This window comes from Mandrillus leucophaeus, unplaced genomic scaffold, assembly GCF_000951045.1.
Source record: "Mandrillus leucophaeus isolate KB7577 unplaced genomic scaffold, Mleu.le_1.0 Scaffold345, whole genome shotgun sequence".
NCBI lineage: Eukaryota > Metazoa > Chordata > Mammalia > Primates > Cercopithecidae > Mandrillus > Mandrillus leucophaeus.
In genome coordinates, this window is record NW_012103643.1 from 1,864,548 (window position 1) to 1,887,425 (window position 22,878).

The following is a 22,878-nucleotide window of genomic DNA, read 5'->3' on the forward strand; positions in this document are numbered from 1 at the left end:
ACGATTGTTTTGGTGGTTAAAGGGTTGCTGAGTCTCCCCACTTGCAATCTGAGGCTTTGAAATGGGTTTCCTGGGAACCCTTCCCATTCTTCCTGGGTGGTTCCCATGGTTATTTTGTTTTGGAGTTGGCTGCGGGTAATCCTCTGTCTTTCTGACTTCTCTTTTGCCTGCCCCCATGATACTAGGAAAGGGGAAGAAGGAATTGATTTGGATGCAGCTGGGGAAACTTGGTATCAACATGCTGGTTTGGGGGCTGTTGCGTGTGGATTCACATCACTTTTAACGAGACAGGGTGAGCATTGATGTAAACGGCTAAGTGGTTTTGTTCAAGTGGGAATATTTCATGCGGTCCTCCCTGCTGCGGTGAAACTGGACGTCTTTATTGTGTGACAGGCTTGGGACTTTCACAGAATGGATCAAGTGGTCGCCGTGCAACGTTCGCAGTTACTCCAAGAGAAGAAATATGCTGCAAAGACACCCTCCCTACTTCCTGTATGTGGCACAGACCCCTTCTAGGGAATTCCAGCAGAAAGGGCTGTGCGTACTTCAGTTTCCCTTCTGCTAAGTGGGAATGGTCACCTCTGCCCATGCAGTCCCCATGTACTTCCTAGGAGGAGAATGACATAGACCAAAAGGGGCTTTCTAGCTATGCAAAGTTGCTCTTGTTCTTTTCAACTTTGCCTTCCTCTCATGGACAAACCCACCTCGACCTTGTTAGCAGATGACATCGAGATGCATTATTTAACCTTTACCAGGTTTGGCTCCTATGTTGTTGGTCCAGAAATTGAACACAATAGGAGACTGCGGACTTGAGAGAAAGCAGGAATCACAGATGCTTCCTGAGGCGTGCGTGATTCCTGTAACTTTCAGTTTCCCACCCTGCATTCCGGGTCCTGCTTTGCAGATCTTGCTGTGACTTGTTCCTCCAGTCTTACCTGCTGCTCCGCTCTGCCTGCATCCAGACGCACAGCGGCGTAGCCACTCCTTTCTCTGAATGTACACAGTGGCTTGGAAAAACCTTTCTTTCAAGGGCTCTCTGGACATGGAGCAGATAAGACCTCCGAGTTGACCTGGAATATGTGCACCCTCCTCAGGGTTAGCCCTTGCTAGGGATGCCCTGGGGATACAGGGACTCCCAGGTAGTTAAAGGGAATCCAGCCCCTAAGGGTACCCTCTAACAGAGAGCAGAGTCAAAGCACTCACTTGCCCTGTGATAATACAGACACATTGTATTATCATAATTAGGTTACGTGCCTTTTTCAAGGGGTAAAAACAATAATAGGCCGGAGTGCAGTGGCTCACACCTGTAATCCCAGCACTTAGGGAGGCCAAGGTGGGCGGATTACTTGAGGTCAGGAGTTCGAGCCAGTCTGGCCCACATGGTGAAACCCTGTCTCTACTAAAATATAAAAATTAGCCAGGTGTGGTGGCGCATACCTGTAATCCCAGCTACGCGGGGAGGCAGGAGAATCGCTTGAACTCAGGAGGTGGAGCTTGCAGTGAGCTGAGATTGCACTACCACACTCCAGCCTGGGCAACAGAGCGAGAGACTGTCTCAAAATGATAATAATAAAAACAACCACCATTAATCCTTTGGGGCACTGGCTGTCCACGTTCAGCCCCTATGCCTTTGGATCCCCTTCACCTGTCTAGTGAATTCCCTCTCCCTGAGTGCTTTTGCTCCTGCTGTCTTTGGTGGAGGGTGCCCTTAGGGGCTGGATTCCCTTTGGCCAACTACCTGGTAGTCTCTATACCCCCAGGGCATCCCTAGCAAGGGCTAACCCTGAGAAGGTTGCACATATTCCAGGCCATCGCTGAGGTCTTATCTGCCCTGGGTCTAGAGTGCCCCCAGGGCTTCCGTCCCTCCAAGGTCTCCCCTACCTACTTTCTGGTTTTCTCTGAAAACACTTCCTAATCAAAAATATATTCATGACTTCTCACCTTTGGCCTCAGTAACCTATTCAAAACAATAGCATTCGAAAGTGAGGTACCCGGATTTGAACCCAGGCAGCCTGGCCCATGGAGTCTGGTCTCCTGATCACTGTGCTATTGTGTGTTCCTCCACGGTGGGCTGCTTGGACTTCTCTTTATACTTGCCCCAGCATGGCTATAGTGACTGCCATGGCGTGCCTAGTAAATGTTAGCTGAACAAGTGGCCACACAGCCTGCCAGAATCAGCTTTGCTTTACTGAGTCCTGTCTCAGGGCGTCTGTCCTTGTTGGTTACCCCCAGTGGCCTCCTGTCTGCTCTCTGCCGATTCAGATTTTACCTCCTTCAGGGTCAGTTCAAGTCCACCTCCTCCCGCCTGTCCTTCTGGACTGCCCCAGTCACTGTGATTTTTGCCCCTCGGAACCAGTGTTCCTTCTCATGATGTTACCCTTCCGAGCTCTCCCCCGAAGTAGGATCCTGAGTCCCTGAGAGCTGTGACTGTGCCCTGTGCCACATGTGCCACAGTGTTGAGGGATTCTTTTTGGGATTAAAATCTGGTCAGAGCTGTCCAGAGCAATGCCAACGTTGCTTCCAGGTTCTGTGAGCAAAGGAAAATAATGAGGTTAAAGAGCAAAACTAAAAAAAAAAAAAAACACACACACACAAGGGGCAAATCTAAAAATTGTTAGCCCATTTCTTTGTGAGCCTGTGTGTGTATTTTCACACTGCAGCTGCTCGAGTTGAGTCATAGAATGGATGTGTCATCTCTTGGCTTCAGGCACAGTGGCTAGCCCGTCTTCCCCCCAGAGGGAGTTTAAGCGCATTTATGTGATGAATAATGTGGATTCTCCCCCAATACTTGGAATGTAGTTCAACAGATTTCATGCAAATGGTAGGTGAAACATGTCAAGCGTCTTTTGTCCCCCATTCGAAAGATAACAGAAATATGCCTCAGCAGAGTCAGTGCGCCGAGTCTTAGCTGATGGCCAGCCGAGCGCTCCGCGGTGGCTTCTCTCTTCACCTGCGCTGTCTTGGACATCTTCTGTCTCCTGGGTGCGCCCCCCATTGTAAGGCTGTGGAAGGAGGGCTAGGGCTGGAAAGGAAGATGCAAACATTGAATGCCTACTGTGTGCCTGGCATTCTTCTGCTTTGTGATCTCTAACAGAATACATGATTGCAGCTCACAGCCCCTCTGGGCCTGTGCGTATTCTCATCTCCAAGTCTACTTGGTGGAACCTAGGGAGCTTGACTAAAATCGCACTATTGTGGCAGTGACCCTGGACTTGAACTGTGTTTTATCTGATTTCTAAACTCGTGACCATTCCCACACATCTTGACCGCTGGTTCTGAATATAAACAGAGACATTTAGATGAGGATGTCTGATGGTCATATTGACTCTAGAATTTGGAGATTCTTGAGTTTATTTCTTCTTCTTCTTCTTTTTTTTTTTTTTGAAACAGAGTCTCGCTCTGTCACCTAGGCTGGAGTGCAGCGGTGCGATCTCGGCTCGCTGCAACCTCCGCCTCCCAGGTTCAAGCGATTCTCCCACCTTAGTCTCCCAAGTAGCTGGGATTACAGATATGCACCACCATGCCCAACTAATTTTTGTATTTTTAATAAAGACGGGGTTTCACCATGTTTGCCAGGATGGTCTTGAACTCCTGACCTCAGGTGATCCACACGCCTCAGCCTCCCAAAGTGCTGGGATTACAAGCATAAGCCACTGCACCTGGCTTGAATTTAGTTCTGATCTAAATCTTTTCTACATTAGCCAGTTCCTCCTGGCACTTCACTGTTCATGAACCTGTTGAAGTCACTGTTGTCTGAAATACCGTGTTTAGGTTTAACTTTGTGGAGGGTTGGGGGGGCGGTCAGGTAATATTTTTAAAACTGCAAAATTAGGGATCTCATGTTATTTTTAGATGCTCATCCACAGGTGAAACGTATCAGGCTGGTTCTTTGAACACCCTCAGGAAAGTTAAAGAGATTTGATGCTTCTCTTTAGGAACCAGGAACCTGTCCGGTTAGACGGAGGACTCTTCTTTCACTGTCGTGTTTTGTGGCACAAACGGCCTGGGATTTCGATGCCTTGGGTCTGATGCAAGATACCCTGGGGCCTTCCCTGGCCTGTCCCTCTCCTGCCCATGTTGCGTAAACATTGGCATGGCAGGGACAGATGGCCACTCCGGGAACTCCTTGGATGTCACATTTGGTTGCCTGGGTGGGGGGTAGGGTGGTTGCAGCCAGTCTCCGCTGGGGGGAGGAGAGGCCGACTGGGAAATACCCCCACGGCAGTGGGTAAACACAAGCTCACCTCCGGAAAGGCTGGGCGCCCCGTTACGTGTGCAGGCTGGGGCGGTAATGGAGTCAGATGCACATAAGTGTGTTTAGCTTGGGAAGGAGCCAGTCTGCTCAGAGCACACAGCCTTTTGCCCCTGCTCCTAATTGATGCTCAGCAGAGTTCGGTTTGCTTACGGGGATGGGAATGAACCGTGTGGGGGCTGTCAAGGGAGGGATGGGCTACAGATAACTACTTTCAGAGCTCGGAAAAAATTCTTTCCAGGGGCCTGGGTTAGCTTTACTGGAGGTGCAGGTGAGGGTATCTGAAATCCCCAGAGAGTTAAGATAGAGCAGTTAGATGCCCTTATCAGTGGGATTTTTTTGCTGATCAAACAGCATCAATATGTGTAATGAGGACTGAAGCATTGATGAAGAACAGCCGAGTGCAGCGTTTCCTGCATAAAATCCCATCGATTCCGGAGACTGAGCAGGGGGAGAATCCCTTGAGCCACAGAGTTTGAGGCTGCAGTGAGTCAGAATCACACCATTGCACTCCAGCCTGGGCAACAGAGTGAGATCCCAAGTCAGAAAAAAAAGGGGGGAGGATAATAAAGAAACAGCGCCCAGGTGGGGAGGGCTGGAGGCAGCAGGATCCCTCTTCAAAGAAAGCACAAGAGTTGACATTAGGTGAAAATAAAATGGGTTTTTCGCGGTTTCAGCTTTAGAGTGGAACACCAGGGGTGGTTGCAATTGCCTGCATGCAAACCAAGTGTGGGGTTGAATCGAAGTGGAAAAGCCTATAGCCATAAGCGTTGATTGCAAGCGTTTCCGATTCTCACCTCTACGTAGTAACTGTTGCTGTTTATCTTTCTAATGTATTTGCAGAAGTCTCAACAAGCCAAGGTAAGGTAGTGTATTCAAGTTAGCAGAGTGACATCTAGTTACTATGCTTCATATTAATTTTTTGGAGGGAGAGGGTGATGTGGTTAGCTCATTCATTCTTTCAACCAATCATTTATTGGGTAGCTATGAATATCATACAGTGTAGAATATCATCTTTGGGGTACAGTGTAGAATATCATCTTTGGGATACAGTGTAGCTTACAGTATAGAAGGGAAGAAAAGATATACCATCAGGAATTCATAAGTGTTCAGGCCAGGCGTGGTGGCTCATGCCCATAGTCGCAGCACTTTGGGAGGCTGAGGTGGGAAGATCACTTGAGCCTGGGTTCGAGACCAGCCTGGGCAATAAAGTGAGGCCTGGTCTCTACAGGAAAATAAAGAAAATTAGCCAGGGTGTGGTGGTGCATGCCTGTCGTCCCAGCTATACAGGAAGCTGAGGCAGGAGGATTGCTTGAGCCCAGAAGGTTGAGGCTGCAGTGAGCCATGTTTGCGTCACTGCACTCCAGCCTGGGCGACAGAGCCAGACCCTGTCTCAAAAGAAAAAACAAAAAGAGAGACAGTTCATATAAGGGTTCAAACCAGAGGTATAAACTAGAAGTTTGATAAATTTGAAGAGTCAGGACATTTAATCTTCAAAGTAATCCAATGAGCTGTTATCATTCTAGTGAATTTACAGCTGAAAAAACGGAGGTGGGGAGCAGTAAAGTGCCTCAGCTGGGCTCAGCAGCCACCAGGCGGACACACCACGCCTACCCAGGTCCTCAGCCCTCTGAGCAGCTGAGAAACCCCAGCCTCTGTGGTCCTGATTTCCCTGTGTTGGTAGCTCAAGCGGTGAACTGTGCATCTACAGTCTTTAATTCATTTATTTATTTAAAATAAAAATTGTTTTTGAGAGATGTGATTTCGCCGTGTTGCCCAAGCTGGCCTTGAAATCCTGGCCTCAAGCAATCCTCCTGCCTCAGCCTCCTGAGTGGCTGGGACTGCAGTCACACATCGCCATGCCTGGCTTATTTAGTTCTTTTTTTGTTGTTTTTCTTTTTTGAGACGGAGTCTGGCTCTGCTGCCCAGGCTGGAGTGCAGTGGCGCAATCTCCCCTCACTGCAAGCTCCGCCTTCCAGGTTCACGCCATTCTCCTGCCTCAGCCTCCCAAGTAGCTGGGACAACAGACTCCCGCCACTGCGATCAGCTAATTTTGTTTTGTATTTTTAGTAGAGACGGGGTTTCACCATGTTAGCCAGGATGGTCTCGATCTCCTGACCTTGTGATCCTCCCGCCTCGGCCTTCCAAAGTGCCGGGATTACAGGCGTGAGCCACCGCGCCCGGCCTTATTTAGTTCTTTTTAAGAGTTGGGATAGAAAACCAATATGGACTCTTAGTATTTCTGCTTCACCTTCCTCAGTGTTTAGAGGAATCTAGTTTGCGCAGATGTGTAATGAGCCATTTAGGAAGAACTCTAACCAACAGACCTTTTTTTTTTTGTAGGTCATTGGAGGGTGATTTTAATGATCACGTACATGGTGTGAATGTGAGTGTGGGCGTTTTATCGCGAGTTCCTTGGTGGTGGTTTGAGCATTTTCTCCCGGTGGTTCCACTGGCAGTGTTGATACTGCTAGAAATTGTTCCTGCTCAGGGCACAGTGATTTTTCTCTTTTGGTGAACAAAAAAAATTTTTTTGAATGAGGTGAATGAGGGTATTTCTGGTAAACTCAGTCATTTATGTTTAAACAAAATGATCACATATATATGATTTATATATGATTAATAAATATGAAAATAATTATTACAATTATTAATGAAGTATGAGAGGGTGAGCACTGGGCTAGAAAGAGGTCAAGAGACTGAAGTTCTTATCCTGGGCTCTTCCTGACTCTTCGACCTTCGTTGAGCCGGTTGCTCAGGGCTGTGTGAGTTGCATCCTTAGGTTCCTTGAGATGTATAGAAATTTCTCTCTCTATAGTTGGCAAAACCTGTAATATGGATGTTATGTACCAGGACTCAACTTTTAGCTTCATAGTGCTGCATTATTGATGTACACATTATTTATTTGTTTCTTTCAGTCTCAGATGCCGTGGCTGGGCTTTATATTTTTGGCGGTGTATTTTAAAATACCGTGTTAACTTCTGGTGGTTTTCTTTTCTTTCTTTCCTTTTTACTCCAGGAGTAGGGGTTTTCGTGTAGGATGAAAATGAAAACTAAAGAAAAAAAATAGGATCTGGAAGTAATTTTGAGAGCAGAAAAATTAAACAAAATGGGAAAAGACTCCGTTTGTTACTAGCCAGGTGAAGAGAACACAGGACCGTGGACGTGCTTTTTCTCAGTAACTGGATATGTTAGACGCGGATTATGTTTTCGCTGGGACCTTGTAGTTAAAAGAAAGCAAAAAGCAGGTCTGGATGTTCAATATTTCCCTCTTCTCAAGAGCACATGAAGTTGGTATTGAAATGGGACTTGCCTGCCTCTTATTTCCATCGTTTGAAATCAGACTGAAATCCTGCACGTGGGACCCTCATTCTGTGACCCCTGTCTGTGTAGCCACCAGGCTCCCTTGCCAGCCCTCCTTTTGACTCACAAATGGCAGTGGGTGTGAGTGCCCAGGAATACTTAGTGGTCAATACAGGATTTGGGAAATTTGTCTGCAGAATGTCAGCCCTCAGTAGGAAGGTAGTGCTGTCCAATGGGAGGCCTGGTCACATGCCTTTTGACTGGATATTTCAAGCTGGTATGGCATAGCCGGAGATTCCCAGTCCTCAGGAGTGTGGTAGGGTAGGCTCTGTCCTACCAGGAATGCATTTGGACTTCAGAGATAGTTGAGAAGTAATTTCTTTTGGAATCACATTTAAGACACGTTTGGGTTCTGGGACATCGTCGTTCCTCATTTTTCCCCTGGCAGTCGTCATGGCCGGTTGGGCCTATGGGCCTGCAGGCTGTGTTTGATGTGATGAGCTCCCCTTTTCTAAGGGATGGACCTATCTGCCTTGAGATGCCTATATTTTTGCAACTTTGGTTTAACCATTATTAGAGACATAATTGGTAGGATGGATGCTTACTTTCCTAATTCATTTCTACTCCTGTGTCCAGAAATTTGTAGGCATCTTTGTTTTAAAGTTTGTCATCATCTTTGTTGACTACTTGGTTGAATCTTTGAAACGCATTCAACCCAGCTTTTTTTTTTTTTTTTTTTTCTTTTTTAGCACTGGCTCTGTATGCCAGAGCAGTAGATGCCTCACAGAACACGTGGGCTGGTAGTACCAGTTGGGCAAACACAGCCTAAGTATAATGGAATATACAGCGAAGTTCCACACACGTGTTTATTTAACAGGGACAAAAGAAAATCTTCAAATCACATTTTACCTTTCAGAGTTTATAAATCCATCTGAAGTGCTTGGAAAAGAAATCATAGTATTAGAAATGGATGCATGTGTATATAAAACTAACACTAGACTTCTTTGCCAAATTTAACTTCTCAAAAGTGTTCTTAGAAAGAGTGACTTTCTTGGAGAGTATGAAGTCTATTTTGTCTCTAACTCGCTAAGGTCATTCTTTTCATTTCTCTTTCGGTGTGTCTCTCCACACCACACTGCTATTAAAAACATACAGAGAACCTTGGGAGGCCGAGGCAGGCGGATCACTTGAGGTCAGGAGTTCGAGACGAGCCTGGCCAACATGGTGAAACCCCATCTCTACAAAAATACAAAAATTAGCTGGGCATAGTGGTGAACGCCTGTAATCTCAGCTACTCGGGAGGCTGAGGCACAAGAGTTACTTGAGCCCGGGATGGGGAGGTTGCAGTGAGCTGAGATTGTGCCACCCCAGCCTGGGCAACAGAGGGAAACTGTCCCCCAAAAAGAAAAACAAAAACAAAAAATACAAAGAACCATGCAAAAAATCAAAAACAACCCTGCACATGGATGTTTATGGCAGCTTTATTGGAAACTTGGAAACAACCAAGATGCCCTTCAGTAAGTGAATGTATAAACTGTGGTCCATCCAGATAATGGAATATTATTCAGCACTGAAATGAAATGAGCTAGTCATGAAAGGACGTGGAAGAACCATCAAGGTGGTTGCCAGGGGCTAGGGAGGAGAGAGGGATGAACAGGCAGGGCACACAGGACTGGTGATCCCAGGATGGTGAAACTACTCAGTATGAGACTGTGATGGTAGATACATGTCATTATATGTTCGTCTAAAGCCATGAAATGTACAGCTCCAAGACTGAACCCTAATGTAAACTATGGACTTTGGGTAATAATGATGTGTTAATATATGTTTGTTGATTGCAACAAACGGACCATTCTGGTGAAAGATGTTGGTAGTCGGGGAGGCTGTGCATGTGGGCAGGAGGTATACGGGAAATCTGTGCTTTCTGCGTAATTTTGCTGTGAACCTTGAACTGCTCTATAAAATGGTTTTATGAAACAGCAACAACATTCAAACCAAAGCTGAGGAGACACAGCACTGCGTTCTGCTCCTGACATCCAGTAAAGTGTCTTTTGACCTAGATTACTTCTCGAAGTTCTTTGCAGCCCGTCGGCTTGGGCAGCAGTCATTGGGCAGCGGGGGAGAATCCCTCATCAAGCAGGAGGCTCTGATGCTCTGAGAACGGGATTTTCCCTGGCGGCTTCATAGCTGTGAAAGCGCTGACTTCACGTTCCTGTTTTCTTCCTTCTGGCCATGTGCTGCGCTGTGGACACTAAGGATGCATTTTCTGGTGAGCTGATTCATATGGTAGATGCCGTGTTTGCCACCCTTTCCTGCATCAAGGGTGGTTAGGGAGAGTAGGGATTTGGTCGTATTTGAAAGTACTGTGACCTGGGGACCAGACATGGTCAAATCCCGCCTCAGTCTTATCACCCTTCCCACAAGGAGTCGCCAGGACTGTGTGCACAGGCACCTTAGCACGAAAGTGAGCAATTATGAGGATTTTTCTGGGAGCCGGCCTCAGTGTTTCTCCTTGTGGGTTGTCTCTGACTTCTGTGTGTTGACTGTATTCACGTGCTCAGTTGCAGATAGTAAGGAGACAATAGGGCAGAAGACTGGGAAGCATCCTTACCCTCAGGGAACTGACATTCTGAATACAGACAATATCAAGAGGTGTTGTCCATGCTTATCTGTGGGGAGTTGGTTCCAGGACGACCCCTCCCTGCCCTGAGGACACCAAAATCCACAGATGCTTAATCTCTTATGGAAAATGGCATAGCATTTGCATATAATTGAGGCACATCCTTCCACACCTTTAAAATCATCTACGGATACCTAAAACAAAATAAATGCCATGTAATAGTTGTTATACTGTATTGTTTAGGGAATGACGACGAGAAAAAAAGTCTGGGCTAGGCATGGTGGCTCACACCTGTAATTCCAGCACTTTGGGAGGCTAAGGCAGGAATATCACTTGAGCCTGGGAATTCGAGACCAGTCTGAGCAACATAGCGAGACCCCATCTCTACAAAAAATAGAAAAATTCACCACAGGTTCTCACTCATAAGTGGGAGCTGATCGGTGAGGACACATGGACACAGGGAGGGGAACATCACACACTAGGGCCTGTTGGGGGGTGGGGGTCAAGGGGAGGGAGACAAATACCTAATGCATGCAGGGCTTAAAACCTAGATGATGGGCTGATGGGTGCAGCAAACCACCATGGCACATGTATACCTGTGTAACAAACCTGCATGTTCTGCACGTGTATCCCAGAACTTAGAGTGAAAAGAAAAAAAAATTAGCCAGGCATGGTGCCGTGTGCCTGTGTTCCCAGCTACTTAGGAGGCTGAGGCGGGAGGATCATGTGAGCCCAGGAAGCTGAGGCTGCAGTGAGCCGTGATTGTGCTGCTGCTTTCCAGCCTGGGCGACAGAGTGACATTTTGTCTCAAAAAATAAAATATGTACGTGTTCAGTACAGGCACAATCATTTCTTGATTTATTTTGATTATTTTTGATCCACGGTTGGTTGAGTCCACAGATACGGAAGCCATGGATACTGAACCCGTAGATAGGGAGAGGCGACTGTAGTTATAACATGTACCATGTGGGAAGGTGATTGTTACAGTGGAGACCCTTGAAGCAAGGAAGTGTTGGGTGTTTGAGCTTCTGAACATAGGGGAGTTAGGAAGGCCCCACTGCATGGGTGACATTGGAGCCAAGATGGCAAGGGGGTGAGGAAGCGAGCCCTGGGCTGACAGAGGGAGCATTGAAGCGGAGGGCAGAGAGCTGGGCTGGGCATGTTGGAAGTTTGGATGGAAAGAGCAAAGTGAGAGAGCCAAGGCGATGCAGACAGAGGAGGGTCGTCAGTCCAGGGCTGCCGGACTGCTGATGAGATGAGAAGCCTTTGAGGGTTGTAGGTAGGACTAAGGAGACACGGTCTGGTTTAGGTTCGTAGGTTCTGCCTGATGGCTGCGTTGGGAGGAGACTACACACCATTTCATGTGGACTGTGGTTCTCAGTAAGCCTGTGTTTGAGCGTCCGTTAGACTTTGTTATTGCTCACACAGTCTGATCCCACTGGTACAGGGTGGTGGGGGTGGGCACAAATATTTGCTTTGCTTTTATTTATTTATTTATTTATTTTTCTTTTTTGAGATGGCATTTCACTCTGTTGCCCAGGCTGGAGTGCAGTGGTGCAATCTAGGCTCACTGCAACCTCTGCCTCTCCTGGGTTCAAGCGATTTTCGTGCCTCAGCCTCCCAAGTAGTGGGATCACAGGTGTGCGTCACCATATCAGGCTAATTTTTTCTATGTTTAGTAGAGACGGGTTTTGTCATGTTGGCCAGGTTGGTCTCGAACTCCTGACTTCAAATGGTCTGCCCACCTCGACCTCCCAAAGTGCTGGGATTACAGGCATGAGTCACCGCGCCCGGCCCACAGATCTCTTTATTTACAGAGGATGAGGAAAGGGACTTTTTATCCTACGAGGGTACTTAGCTGATGAATTCTAGAATGAGTTCAAGCATGGCTAAAAAATGCTTGAAGATAATTTCGGGTTCCCTGCAGCCCAGTGTTTCATTTGCCTTCGAGACAGAAAGCTCCTACTCCGTGCACATGCTCCGTGTTGCCCCCTTGCCTTGCCCGTGAGCAGACTCGACCCTCTTTTCCATTGATCACTTCCCTTTTTGGTTCAGACTGCTCCTCTGGGGTTTTAGTTCTGAAATAAGTGAACCATTTGTCATATCTGCTTCCTTCTCACTGGAGCTGCATGTTAAATCACGGCCAGAACACATCTGTCAGATCTCTGAGCTTTTCAGAAATGCAAACCTGAACGTTTTGGCATATGACCCTGTTAGCCTGTTTTAAGTGGCATGTGGTACACTTGCCCGCAGATGTTAGTATACCCGTCTACTTTGAACAAAATAATAATAACTTTCACATCTGGTTCTCTTTTCATCTAGGGATCTTAAAACCCCAAGTGCATATTAATTAAACCTCACATCACTGGAAGGTAGGGAAGGGATGGAGGGCAATTGCTTTAATCACCACTGCAAGAAACTTAGAGGGATTGCCCCTGGGTAACAGATGCCTTTCATCTAGCATCTTAAATACTTCCCGAGTATTACCTGGTGGGAAGTGTATGACCATGCACATCTGCAGGGCGTGGGGAATACCCTGAGATACTAGGGACTTGCCCTATCTTTTTGGTGTTGTCATTGCAGAAGCCTTCTTTCTTTCCAGTTCATGGGCTTTTACCACTTAATATGGATTATTTGGAGTCTGATGGTATGCACTGAAGGATGGTGTCGTTAACTGGTAAAGCTGTTTGGTTTTCTTTCCATCTTTTTAGTTTGGTATGCAGATAGGCAGGAAGCTCCTTTAAAAATTTCAACTGCCTTCCAAGCTGGTCATTGGGAATTCTCCATGAATGGCATGGTACATCCCTTTCCCTCTGAGTCTCTTCCCAGAAAGTCTCTCAGGTGAGCTGGGACAACGGAAAGACAGGAGAGGACCATGACTTTGATCAGAGGACAGAGTGGCAGCTGCTCAACTCCATACCTAGAGTATGGGGCGTTCTATAAGAAAAATGGAACAAAATAAAATCAGGAAATGGTATGGTCATGTCATTCATAGGTGAGGAATCCAGCTGCTCACCTGTAGGAGGGGAGTTGGGGGTCTTGCTGGGGTCAGGGTGTTCATATGCACAGCAGTTGTTCTCCAGGGGGACTCGGCTTGACAGTGGAAAAGCAGAGGCCTCGGCAGGGTCTGGAGGGTCTGGAGGGCGTGAGATACATGGTTGGTTTGCAAAGGGATGCTCTTCTTCAATTTTAAATGGGAAGTCTTTAGCTCCATTTTAAACAATTTCTAAATGCCAGTGTGTAGCATATCTACTGCTTTTATTCCCAGTTGCATGTGAAAGTAAACAGTAAAGGGGAAAAATATTGAAAAGTGTGGGTTCTTCAATGCCCCCTCCATGTGATACCTCTTAACTCACTGATGACTGGTTTCTTTCCAGCTTTATAAGTTAAAAGGTGGAAACATATTTGTTTCCCCAGATACATGATGAATATTTATGTTATTTTAGATGAACATTCTTCTGAATAAATTCTTTTTTTTTTTTTTTTTTTTTTTGAGGCAGAGTCTCGCTCTGTTGCCTAGGCTGAAGTGCAGAGGTGCCATCTTGGCTCACTGCAACCTCTGCATCCGGGGTTCAAGTGTTTCTCATGCCTCAGCCTCCCAAGTAGCTGGGATTACAGGCGAGCGCCACTACACCTGGCTAGTTTTTTTATTTTTAGTAAAGACAGGGTTTTGCCATGGTGGCCAGGCTGGTCTCGAACCTCTGACCTCAAGTGATCCACCTGCCTCCGCCTCACAAAGTGCTGGATTACAGGTGTGAGCCACTGCACCTGGCTCCTTCTGAATAAATTCTGAAAACATAACTCTATGAGAATGTACCTTTCCATGATTCTTCTCTAGTAGTATGGAACTGTAAAAACTACTTTTCTTGTTTCTTTTTTTTTTTTGAGACAGGGCCTCCCTCTGTCACCCAGGCTAGAGTGCAGGGGCATCACTGATCACAGCTTACTGCACCCTCAACCTCCTGGGCTCAAGGGGTCTTCCCACCTCTGCCTCCCGAATAGGTGGGACTACAGTACCATTCCTGGCTAATTTTTGTATTTTTTTTTTTTTTTGAGTGTGGAGACGGGGTCTTGCCATGTTGTCCAGGCTGTTCTCAAACTCCTGGGCTCAAGTGATCTGCCTGCCTCGGCCTCCCGAAGTGCTGGGATTACAGGTGTGAGCCACTGTGCCTGGCCTGTAAAAAAACACTTCTGATCTTTCATTTGATTATTATAGCGTTGGTATATTCATTGTTTACCCTGGTGGTACTACCAAGGGATGCCGGTGTGGAGTAGGTATTCACCATTTCCCTATACTTTGGGGGCAGTACAGTACAGGGAAACATGACCAACATATTTCTTAAATAGGTTAATAATTGGAGCAAAGAAATGACTTTGTTATTTGGAAACCAAGTGAAGCCAAAACCTTTGTCTCCAGCCTGAATGTCACATATTCTAGTTGGGCAGTTAATCTCTTTGCTTTTGGCAATGTTAGGGGCCCTGTGGATAGAATCCTAGAATTCGGAGGTAGGCTTGAGGCAGCTTTCTGAAAGGCACAGGCAGAAAAGATGGCTGAGAGCAGCACCGTGGGAATAAAAATCACCAGTTCCACCATTTATAGGCTGTTTGGCCTTGGATAAGTCACCGAAGCTCTCTATGCTTTGGATTCTTCATTTATAAATGGGGATAAGTACTTTCCTGATAGAATTGTTAGAATATTAAGAAAGTTCTTCAGCATCTGACTTACATTAGGTCTTCTACAAGTGTCAATTACTATTACTGTTGTTATCACTATCATGGACATCATCCCTCTGCCCATAAACAGGCACCAATTGAATTTTTTTTACCTTTTTTTTTTTTGAGACAGAGTTTCTCTCCGTTGCCCAGGCTGGAGTGCAGTGGTGTGATCTAAGCTCCCTGCAACCTCCGCCTCCCGGGTTCAAGTGATTCTCCTTTACGGTATCCACCCACAGTCTGTCCACTGAATTGAGTTACTGTGGAATGTTAGAACACAATGAATTAAACTTACCTATGCATGCAGTTGTAGTTCTGTTTCCAAGGGGTCAAGCAGCCATTACAGTATCCACCATTACAGTATCATTCAGAATAGTTTCACTGCCCTAAAATCCTTTGTGCTCCACCGATTCTTCCCCTTTCTTGCTAATTCCAGGAAGTTGCTGATTTTTTTTTTTTTTTTTTGAGACAGGATCTTTCTCCATCGCCCAGGCTGGAATGCAGTGGTGTGATCATAACTCACTGTAGCCTTGAACTCCTGGGTTCCAGTGATCCTCCCACCTCAGCCACCTGAGTAGCTGAGACTACAAACACACACCACCACACCCAGCTAATTTTTAAATTCTTGTTTCTTTCTTTTTTGAGACAGAGCCCCACTCTGTCACCCAGACTGGAGTGCAATGACGCAATCCCGGTTTGCTGCAACCTCCGCCTCCCAGCTCTAGCGATTCTCCTGCCTTAGCCTCCCAAGTATCTGGGATTACAGGCCCAGGTAATTTTTATATTTTTAGTAGAGACGGGGTTTTGTCATGTTGGCCAGGCTGGTCTCAAACTCCTGATCTCAGGTGATCCACCCGCCTTGGCCTCCCAAAGTGCTGGGGTTACAGGCATGAGCCATCATGCCCAGCCTAATTTTTAAACTTTTTATAGAGACGGTGTTTTACCTTGTCGTCCAGGTTGATCTTGAACTCCAGGGCTGAAGTGATTCGCCCATGTTGGCCTCCCAAAGTGCTGGGATTACAGGCATGAGCCACTGTGCCTCGCCTACCACTGATGTCCCTGAATCGTTTTGTTTTTTTCTGGAATGTCATGTACTTGGAATCCTGCAACGCGTAGTCTTTTCAGACTGACTTAGCACCAGTTTTTTATGGCTTTATGCACTTTTTCTTTTCTTTTCTTTTTTTTTTTTTTGAGATGAAGTCTAGCTCTGTTGCCCAGGCTGGAGTGCAGTGGCATGATCTTGGCTCACTGCAAGCTCTACCTCCTGGGTTCAAGCGATTCTCCTGCCTCAGCCTCCCGAATAGCTGGGACTACAGGTGGGTGCCACCATGACCTGCTAATTTTTGTATTTTTAGTAGAGACGGGGTTTCATCATATTGGCCAGGATGGTCTCGATCTCTTGACCTCATGATCCACCTGCCTCGGTGTCCCATAGTACCAGGATTACAGGCATGAGCCATGGCTACCGGCCTCTTATCTTTCTTTACATTGGCTGTGGAGCCCTGAAGTGCACCTACCAGTGTTCTACCATGGACTCCACCAAGGAACCGAGTTCCCTGAAGGGCGCTTTGTCTCACCTGTGGGAGTTGCATGGGAAAACCATGAAGTGGGCCCTGCCTTGCTGAAGTGACCAGTGGCTGCTTGACCCCCTTGTGGAAACAGAAATACAATTGCATGCGTAGATAGGTTTAAAATGTCATTGCGTTTGGGACCTAATTTTCAGCCGTAGCTCAATTAAGTGGACAGACTGTGGGTTAGCTATTCCGGGTAGGGCCACAGCCCCTGCTTCACAGTGTGGCGGAGGTGACAGAAAAGTCAATGCATTGTGACACAGAGATAGGCAGTGGTGAAAATAGAAACACCCACGGGAGGGGCCAGGTTGTTGAGGCCAAGAGGCTGGGTTCAGGATTCAGTATGGATTTGAAGCCAGGTCTGTCACAGGCGAGCAGGGTGCCCGGGGACAAGTTGCTATCTTTCTCAGGGCTTCAGTTCCTTCCCCTATAAGATGACAGATGATGGCACCCCCCTCACAGAGGTATCGTGAGTAGGACATGAATTGACATGTGTCATGACTTAGAGGAGTGCTCTCCACAGGTACACCTTTGTGAATATGAGCTGGAATTGTCCTCCCCATCATTATGAGGCAGATGCAACACACAGAGTAAGAGGGAAGACTGTGGTCAGGGAGGAGAAGGAGCAAGGAGACTTGGAAGAAGCTGGACTCCAAGCTAGCATTTTCTTTCCTTTTTGTATATGATATTCTTAGATAATCATGCACATTCATTATAGGAACACTCGAGTATATGGTTAAGCAAAAAGATGGCAATCAAAACTACCAAAGGTATTCACTATTCCTATTTAGATGATTTCTTTCTAGGTTTTTATTTCTTCCTCTGCTGAGATTTTTTTTTTTTTTTGATATGGAGTCTCACGCTGGTGGCAGGATCTTGGCTCACCTCCTGGGTTCAAACGATTCTTGTGCCTCAGCCTCACTAGCAGCTGGGATTACAGGTGCCCGCCACCACACTTGGCTAATTTTTGTATTTTTAGTAGAGATGGGGTTTCACCATTTTGGCCAGGCTGGTCTTGAACTCCGGACCTCAGGTGATCTGCCCACCTCCCAAAGGGCTGGGATTACAGGTGTGAGCCACGGTGCCCGGCCTGAGATGGTTTTTGAAGGCTGTCGAGGAGGGTTAAAGTTTCAATCCGTTTGGCTTCTTATGTCATAAGGAGCAATTTTTATTGCTTTTAAAATTGTGTCCTGAACTGTTTTTAAAACACAGAAGAGGCTGGGCGTGGTGGCTCACGCTTGTAATCCCAACACTTTGGGAGGTCGAGGCAGGTGGATCACCTGAGGTCAGGAGTTCGAGACCAGCCTGGCCAACATGACAAAACCCTGTCTCTACTAAAAATGCTAAATTAACTGGGTGTGGTGGCACGCGCCTGTTATCCCAGCTACTCTGGAGGCTGAGGAAGGAGAATCGCTTGAGCCCAGGAGGCGGAGGTTGCAGTGAGCCAAGATCGCGCCATTGCGCTCCAGCCTGGCCAACAAGAGCGACACTCCGTCTCAAAAACAAACAAGCAAAAAAACAGAAGAGCATGGACAATAATGTACTCTAAGAAGGCAGTGTGGACTGGCCTCAGATTATGTGGAGGAGCCTCAGTCTGAGGCGGACGTGCAGGTCTACTGATGCTGAATGGCTTCTTTGGCCAGTCCCTGCACTGAGCACATCACTTAGGGAATTTCCTCTATCTCTCCCATAACTCTCAGGTCATCCCCTCACCCCCCCTTTTTCTGTGGCCCAGGCTGGAGCGCAGTAGTGCAATCATAGCTCACTGTAGCCTCAAACTCCTGGAGTCAGGTGATCCTCTTGCCTCAGCCTCCCAAGTAGCTGGGACAACAGGTGCACACCACCGTACCCAGCTCTCCTTTTTTATTTCATTTTATTTTTATTTATTTATTTTGAAACAGAGTCTCGCTCTGTCACCCAGGCTGGAGTATAGTGGCATAATCTCGGCTCACTGCAAGCTCCGCCTCCCGAGTTCACGCCATTCTCCTTCCTCACCCTCCCGAGTAGCTGGGACTATAGGCGCCCGCCACCACACCTGGCTAATTTTTTGTATTTTTAGTGGGGACGGGGTTTCGCTGTGTTGTGTTAGCCAGGTTGGTCTTGATCTCGTGACCTCGTGATCCGCCCACCTCAGCCTCCCAAAGTGCTGGGATTGCAGGCGTGAGCCACTGCGCCCAGTCTGGTTTTTTGTTGTTGTTGTTGTTGTTGAGAGAGAGTCTCACTCAGTCACCCACGCTGGAGAGAAATGGTACGAACTCAGCTCACTGCAGCCTCCACCTCCCAGGTTCAAGCAGTTCTGCAGCCTCAGCCTCTCAAGTAGCTGGGATTACAGGTGCGTGCCACCATGCTGGCTAATTATTGTAGTTTCAGTGGAGACGGGTTTCACCATGTTGGCCAGGCTGATCTTGAACTTGTGGCATCAAGTGATCCGCCTTCTTCGGCCTCCCAAACTGCTGGGATTACAGGCGTGAGCCGCCGCGCCCAGCCCAGCTCTCCTTTTTTTCAATTCCACATTTAGCGAGGCTCTGAGAGGTAGAGGGAGTCACCGACCATTGCTCACTGGTCAGTGTGCAGCTGGGGTTGTCCTAAGCTTCTGATACCACATACCCTGAATGCCATTTTCTGGCTCATTCCTGCCTTGGAGACCTTAGACTCAACCATCATTGACCAAAGCCATTATTTTTTTTAATGTTATGGATTTTTTTTTGACTAATGATATTTAGAAGTACATAGTGACTTTTTTGCTTTTGATAAAATATCTATAATAAAATTTACCACTGTAGCCATTTTTAAGTGAACAATTGCACAACCATTACCATGATCTATTTCCAGAACTTTTTCATCATCCCAAACAGAAAATGTACCCAGCAAGCAATAGCTCCCATTTCTCATCCTCCACCTCCCTGCCCCTGGTAACCTCCATTCTACTTTCTGTGCATGAATTTGCCTATTCCAGGTATCTCGTGTAAGTGGAATCATACATCATACTTAGCATCATGTTTTCAAGATTCATTCATGTTGTAGCGTGTGTCAGAATTTCATTCCTGTTTTGGGTTGATGATTTTATATATATGTATCTTTTATATATGTTTATATGCATGCAAGCATAGGTGTATATATACATATGTTTTGTTTATTCTTCTGTAAATGAGCATTTGGGTTGTTTCAGTTTTTTGGCTATTGTGAATAATACTGCTATAAACACTGTGAAACAACTCAGCGACAACGAAAAACCATGCAATTTAAAAAATAAGCATAGGACTTGGATAGACACTTCTCCAAAGAAAATATACAAGTAGCCAAATCAGCGCATGCAAAGGTGCTCAATATCTGTAGGGAACCGCAAATCAAAACCATGTTGAGGTACCACCTTATGCACAGTAGAAAGGTTACAGTACATTTTTTAAATGGAAAATAATAAAGTGTTGGAAGGAATGTGGAGAAATTGGAACCCTTGTGCATTGTTGGTGGGAACCTAAAATAGCACAGCTACTGTGAAAAACAATTTACTGCTTCCTCAAAATGTTAAACATAGAATTTCTGTGTGACCCCACAATTCCACTGCCACGTATATGCCCAAAAGAATTGAAAACGGGGACTCAACTATGCACTTGTATACCAACTGAGCAGCTTTGGAACATGTATTTTTTTTTTTTTTTAAATCAGATCACCCCTCCCAAGGCTGGTTAGTCACTGTCTGGGTGTTTAGCCTGTTGCATAGCGGAAACGAAAGCTCCAGAAACAAGCGGCCTGGCAGCCTTTATGCTGTACTTCATGATGGGAAGCCACATGAGTAGAAACTGAGGCCCGGTTGTGATGTGCCGGAGACACAAAAAAAATTTGATTCAAAATCAGAAGTTTAGCTGGGTATGGTGTTACAGGCCTGTAATTGTAGCCAGCTGGGAGGCTGGGGCAGGAGGGTCTCAGGAGCGTAGGAGTTCAAGGTTGCAGTGAGCTGTGATTGCGCTACTGCACTTCAGCCTGAGTGACAGAGCGAGACCCCGTCTGTGTAAAAAAGCAACAAAAACAAAAACCACCAACTCGAAGGGCATCTTGTAGTGTTTTGTTACGGAGGAAGCATCCTGAATGAGAAACCAGTCTGAATCACATTTTATCTTTCTAATAACATTATCAAGATAAAGGCAAAATAACACCAAGAAGATTTATGTGCAGAAATCTTCCCATTTTTTCCCCTCCCAGACTCAAAGCCAGAAAGAGTTATTTCCGGAGTAGTAAATTTTGTTGACCTTACCATGATGAAATTGACAGATTTTGCTAATCAGATTCGTAAATAGAAAATCGAAGTAGGAACCAGTAGGTGTTGGGTTCTTGGATGCTCTGTCTGCAGAGGAGAGTCTCTTGACTGCCTAGCAAATTGTTGGTAATTCATTCTGAATTTTTATTAGCCTGTGGGAATGTCTTGGGACACTCACCCTTGATATTTGTTATTTTGGAAATTCACTTTGAATGATAGAATTTGATCCTCTGGCTGGGCATGGTGGCTCACACCTGTAATCCCAGCACTTTGGGAGGCTGAGGCGGGCAGATCACTTAAGCTCAGGAGTTCGAAACCAGCCTGGCCGACATGGTGAAACCCTGTCTTCTGTCTCTACAAAAAAATACAAAAATTAGCTGGGTGTAGTGGTGTGTACCTGTGGTCCCAGCTACTCGGGAACCTTGGGTGGGAGAATCACTTCAGCCTGGGAGGCAGAAGTTGCAGTGAGCTGAGATGGTGCCAGTGCACTCCCACCTAGGTGACAGACTGTCTCAAAAAAGAAAAAATAATTTGATCCTCTTTCTGCCTAGACCTGGGAGCTGTACCCAAATTACCGTTTAACTCACTCTGCAAAGCTGCTGTTCCTCTGTGATTGTGCAGTAACCTAAAGAAAAATATCTTCTTTTTGAAATCCTGCTGAGCTGGGTCATTAGTTATGTTTTGATTTCTAGGAACTTCTCTGCTGTGTTGGGGCTGCCTGAGAATATGAATAAGACCTATAGTTGTCTCATCAAGTTGTCTCATCAAAACGCACATGTAGTTTTGTCCTAAAATTGGAAAGTCACAGATGAGTTAAGCAGTGGTGAGTTTTTCTGTTTGTTTGTTTGTTTTTTGGGTTTTTTTTTTTTGAGACAGAGTCTCACTCTGTTGCCCAGGTTGGAATGTAGTGGCATGATGTCGGCTCACGATACCCTCTGCCTCCTGGGTTCTAGGGATTCTCCTGCCTCAGCTTCCCGAGTAGCTGGGACTACAAGTGCGTGCCACCATGCCCGGCTGATTTTTTTATTTATAGTAGAGACTGGGTTTCACTGTGTTGGCCAGGGTGGTCTCGAACTCCTGACCTCAGGTGATCCACCCACTTTGGCCTCCCAAAGTGCTGGGATTACAGGCATGAGCTGCCATGCCCCGCCAAGCAGTGTTTAAGTGTCGTCAATCCACTTGAAACTGAGAAGATGGAGAGGACAGAGTTTATTGGGATTTGAGAAGCTCTTTTTCCTGCTTAATTTCTAGACCAACTGAGACAAACAAAGGGTTCAGCAAGTGGAGACCAAAAGCTCAGCTTTATTATTGGTAAATGTAGGATTGGAGGTTGTGACTCAGAGGTACAGCAATGTAGGGTTCCCGGACATCCCTGGCCATTTGAGTTAGGTAGACTTACCCACCTAGGTGGACCTGGCACTGGATAACAGGCCTCCATCCTGGGGGGCAGGATCTCTCCAGTTACCTCGCGATCCATGGCAGTTCAACCTTGAGTTCCCCAGAGGCCTGGATTCCTAAGCAACTGGAAAAGAAGGACTTGATCTAGGCATGTGTGGGTCATTCTCCCAAACCCTCTCCTCTGTTCACATCAATGACTCACCTTCCCAGAGCCATCCTGAGGGGTCAGAGAGGACAGGAAGTTTACTGTAGTTGAGAATCCTTGATGTGGAAGGAAACAAGAGGCATAGGCATGCCCATCACACAATCCTATCTTGGCTCAGAACACCTTAGATCCAATAAGGGTCAAACCACACAGTCTTGATTACTTCTTAGCCAGAGAGCTTATTATGCTCCAACCATAGGGTGAGGAGAAGAATGCACTGTTAGTGTTTTAATGGGCTTTCAAGTGGAAATGCAGTTTTTGATTTAGCCCTTGCAAAATAGTCTCCTTTATGAAAAATACTCATGCCTTTTCATCTGAGGGTGGCTACATCTCACCATTGTCTCAATCAATCAGTATAAACCTTTCCTTGAAATATTTTGGCTGTTAATTGGGAACAAACAGTGATAAAACGATATGATTTTTGGTTGAAACTCATCCTCTTTCAGAGCATTCTGTCAGGTTCTCTGTGGGAGGCAGGAAATAGGTGACAATCTTCAATTTTGTGGATTTCAGAATTGTAGTGTAATTACACTAGAACACTGCAGAGGACATCAGGGTACC

At 46.3% G+C, this 22,878-nt stretch overlaps 1 protein-coding gene across 2 annotated transcripts in view; it reads left to right on the forward strand.

Moving 5' to 3' along the window:
• The window catches only part of TIAM1 (T-cell lymphoma invasion and metastasis 1), a 364,694-nt gene that overhangs the window by 124,179 nt on the left and 217,637 nt on the right, over positions 1-22,878 (forward strand). The window lies entirely within an intron of this gene.